Source organism: Arachis ipaensis, chromosome B2 (genome assembly GCF_059453495.1).
Source record: "Arachis ipaensis isolate K30076 ecotype BB chromosome B2, ASM5945349v1, whole genome shotgun sequence".
Taxonomy (NCBI): domain Eukaryota; kingdom Viridiplantae; phylum Streptophyta; class Magnoliopsida; order Fabales; family Fabaceae; genus Arachis; species Arachis ipaensis.
In genome coordinates this window covers 7,338,599-7,343,544 of record NC_142437.1, presented here as the reverse complement: position 1 = coordinate 7,343,544, position 4,946 = coordinate 7,338,599, and positions in this window count along the sequence as shown.

Below are 4,946 nucleotides of genomic sequence, written 5' to 3'. Positions count from 1 at the left end.
GAGAAGTGTTAGAATATAATTAATGTACAGATATACTATATAAATATAGACGATACTAATTGATCTAAATGGATTCTAATGATTCTCTAACATCCCCCCTCAAACTCAAGTGGGAGCTAAGGATACCAACTTGAGTTTGGATAACAAAGTCCGGAAACGAGTCGGGTGATGAGCTTTCGTGAAGATATCAGCAGTCTGATCTAGTGTTCCAACAACAACGAGACGAATAGCATCAATGAGGATACGTTGCCGAACAAAGTGACAATCAATCTCAATGTGTTTGGTGCGTTCATGAAACACATCATTATGGGCAATCTGAATAGCACTGCGGTTATCACAAAAAACATCAGTAGGGGACGACTGAGGAGCACCCAAATCTTCGAGAAGCCAACGAACCGAGACAACTTCAGCAATGGTGTCAGCGAGGGCACGGTACTCAGCTTCTGTGCTTGAGCGAGCAGTGAACGTTTGCTTCTTAGCACGCCAAGAAATGAGAGCGTCGCCAAGAAACAAACAGTAACCAGTAGTAGAACGACGATCAGTGGGATCACCAGCCCAATCAACATCGGAGTAAGCCTGAAGAGACGAAGAGGAATGGGCAGAAAAATAAAGGCCATGAAATAGAGTGCCTTTGATGTAGCGAAGAATGCGTAGAACTGCCGCATAGTGAGTAGTACGAGGAGCTGACAAGAACTGGCTAAGTACATGAACCGGATAGGCGATGTCTGGTCGGGTGACAGTCAAGTAGACGAGACCGCCAACTAACTGTCGATAGAGAGTCGGATTATCCAAAACAGTGCCATCCATAGGGGTAAATCGAACATTAGGCTCAAGAGGAGTAGACTCAGTGCGACTATCTGTAATCCCAGCGCGAGCAAGAAGATCTGAAGCATACTTAGCCTGAGAGAGATAGATGCCATCATCGGTGGAGATGACCTCGAGACCAAGAAAATAGCTGAGAGAACTAAGATCTTTCATCTCAAAGGTACGGTGAAGTGAGGCCTTGATATCAGAGATACCATCAACATCATCCCCAGTAATGATCATGTCATCAACATACAAAAGTAGAAGAACAACTCCACGTTCGCTTTTACGAATGAAGAGCGCATTCTCATGAGGGCTAGAAGTAAAACCAAGACTGCATATGATAGTGCTGAACTTGTCAAACCATTTGCTTAAGTCCATAAAGTGCCTTGCGAAGGAGACAAACCTTATTAGAAGGACAAGGATATCCCGAAGGTGGTTTCATATAGACTTTCTTCTTCAAATCCCCATTAAGAAATGCATTCTTCACATCCATCTGATTGAGAGACCATTTTTTAACCGCAGCAATGGCAAGAAGAGCTCTAACAGATGTAAGACGAGCGACAGGGGCAAAAGTCTCTTCATAATCAATACCATACTCTTGCGTACAACCTTGAGCAACCAAGCGGGCCTTATAATGATCAATGGAGCCATCAGAGCGAGTCTTGATCTTGTATACCCATCTACTGCCCACAACTTCCTGATCAGAAGGAGGATCAACCAGATCCCAAGTGTGTGCTTTTTCAAGTGCCTGTAATTCTTCTTGCATTGCTTGTTGCCAATTTGGGTTTAAGGAGGCTTCTCTGAATGTCTTAGGTTCATGTTGATGAAGAATAGTAGAAAAGCAATGGTAATAAAGAAGATGAGGAGGTGGATTCCTTACCCTAAAAGAACGAGCGGGAAGAGGAGGCATGACGGTAGGAGCAGGATCATCATCCGGTCTGGAATCATCGGGAGATGGAGAAGGCGGAGGAACAGGAGGCTGTAGAGGGTCACTCGAGATAGAACCTGTAGAACATCACTAGGAAAAAGATCAACATTGGGGTTAGTAAACAAAGGTGACTGAGTAGTAGGAATCGACTCAAAGGATGAGAATCGAGAAAACATGTGGTGCTCTCAGAAGACAACATGATGAGATATACGAATACGTTTAGAGAGAGGATCCCAACAACGATAACCCTTGTGTTCAGTGCCATAACCAAGAAAACAACACATACGAGCCCAATGTTCAAGTTTACTATGTTCATGAGGCTGAAGAAGGACAAAACATACACAACCGAAAACTCGAAGAGAACTATAATCTGGGGAGGTATGATAAAGATGCTCAAAGGGAGTAACATTACCAAGAACAGAAGAAGGGAGTCTATTGATAACATGAACAGCAGTAAGAACAGCTTCACCCCAAGTACGCTCAGGACACGAAGAAGAAAGGAGCATTACACGGACGGAGTCAAGAATGTGACGGTGTTTGCGTTCAGCTCTACCATTTTGTTGAGATGTACCAGGACAAGAAAACTCAGACAAAGTACCCTGTTCTGCAAGAAAGGCTAAGAGTTTGGAATCAAGGTATTCCATAGCATTATCACGTCGGAAAACCTTAATAACCTTGGAAAACTGAGTTTTAATCATAGTAGCAAAGTTGATATAGATCTGAGGTAACTCATGGCGATTAGTCATCAAATAAACCCAAGTAAAACGGGAATAATCATCAATGAAAACGACAAAGTATCGAGCTCCGCCCATAGAGGCAGTGGGAGCGGGGCCCCAAACATCAGAGTGAATGAGATCAAAAGGAGAGCAAGCAAGAGATGAATTATTGTGAAAAGATAAAGCAAGATGTTTGGCAGTTTGACAAGAAATGCAATCAAAAGATTCATTTGGAACCTGACCTAAAACACCCTGAGAGACAAGAGGACGCAGTTTTCCTAGGGAGGTGTGGGTAAGACGCTGATGCCATAAGTGGAGGGTAGAGGGAGAAGAAGCAGCACAAAGATTTGGTACAGGAGGAATATGAAGATTCTCGAGTTCAAACAACCTTCCGACCTTATGTCCAATCCCGATGATTTGTCCCGTCCGAGGATCCTGTACACGACAACCAGAAACAGAAAAAGTGACTTCAAAATCCAGATCAACAAGTTGACCAACAGAAATAAGATTGAAGTTTAATTTGGGAATATAATAAGTATCAGGAAGATTAAGAGTCGACTGGGATATAGAACCCTTGTGTGTTGCGTGCAAGAGGGAGCCATTTACAGTATTGACAGACGGTCCATTTGTAGTGGTAGACATGGACGAGAAAATATTACGCAACGGAAACATGTGATTAAAACAACCCGAGTCAAAGTACCATTTAGAATTACCTGGAGAGGTGGAAAAAGCAGTAGGGGTATTATCAGAAACAAAGAGAAGACGCTGAAGAAGAGATGCAATATCAGAAAGAGAGACAGGAGACGAGTTGAGTGGACTAGGACGTGATGGGCGGGTAGGACAGGCAGTAATTAAGTGTCCCGAGAGCTTGCAGTAACGGCAGAACAGCTGTGAACAATGGTAGCTAAGATGACCTTTCCGGTGGCATGTGCGACATTCAACAGAAGGACAGTCGGGGAAGAGATGCCCAGAACGGTTACAGTTTCGACAGAATTTACCCTTTCTGTTGGTGGCAGCAAAAACATCTGACTTTTCCATGATAGCAGTCACAAAGATCAAAGAGAGGAGAGAAAACGGCAATTTCAGAGCAGAAAATGAGAAATCGGAGTGCAGAATCAAAAAGAGCTCACCAAAAAACCTTAGGGAGGGACCCACTTGTCTGCCACGTAAGCGCCACATCAGCGCCACGTCAGCGATGTGACGACACGTGGCAGCACCGGATTAGCGGAAGGAGACACGCTGGCGACGGGTGGCACGCGGGTCAAAGGGCGGGTCGGGTCGGGTCGTCGCGGGTCAGGGTTGCCCAAACAGATTGCGTTGCGACACGTGGACGCACTAGGGACGTTCGATCTGCACCAAGATCCAACGGCTGCTGAAGCTTCTGGATGAGAAAAGAGTGGTGGTGGACAGCAACGTTCCGGCGGCGCGTGAGGGCGCGTCCGGTGGCCTCTGGCGGCGATCTTGGCGGCGTTGGAAAGCTGACGGAGAGAAGAACACGATGATGCCGGAGGTGACGAACCAAAGCGTCGGAAACAGATCGAAAAGTGCGAGCAAAGAGGCACGGGTGGAATCTGGAAGGAAGATCAACCTGGTCGTGGTAGGGTCTTTCGGCGGCGCGTGGAGGTGCGTCTGGCGGCGGTTCTGATTGCGTTGGAATCACGACGACAAGACGAACAAGATGGTTACGGGGGTGACGAACCAAAGCGTCGAAAAGAGAACGAAAATAGAGGCCAAAGAAGACTGCCGAAAGGAAAAAACAAAGGGGCTATGAACAAATATTCATTGAAAAAAAAAAGACCTAAGCTCTTGATACCATGATAGAAACAAGAGACTGAGAGAATAATATGAAAAGTGTATTATTGAGTTAATACAAAGGTACAATATACAAGGGGTATTTATAGGTGATAAATGAATCAAAGTAATAAAGACATAGAATCCTATAATTAATGTACAGATATACTATATAAATATAGACGATACTAATTGATCCTAATTATATTCTAACATCCCCCCTCAAACTTATTTAAAACAACGAAATAAAGAGAAAAAAATTGCATAAACCGATAAAACGAGTGCAGATGGAACTGCCGGAAGGAAGCGCAGACGGAACTGCCGCTATCTGAAGGAAGTGCAGACGGAACTGCCGGAAAGAAACACAGACAAAACTGCCACAAGGAAACACAGACGAAACGCAGACGGAACTGCCACGAGAAAATGCAGACGGAAATGCCACGAGAGAACGCAGACGGAACTGCCACAAGAGAACGCAGACGAAACTACTGAAAGAGAGCGAAAACTATATGATTTCTTCATAAGAATAGGTAAGCAGCAGATGACAATGGTGTTTGATCTTTCGACTCAGAAAAACACAAGAAAACATGCTAATCGGTGAGGTGAAAAAGTATCAATGGAGCGACAAAAAATAAGAAAAAATGACATAGAAAAAAAGTGTAAAAACTACGATGATTTCATCGCAAGGAAAACAACCTATTCTC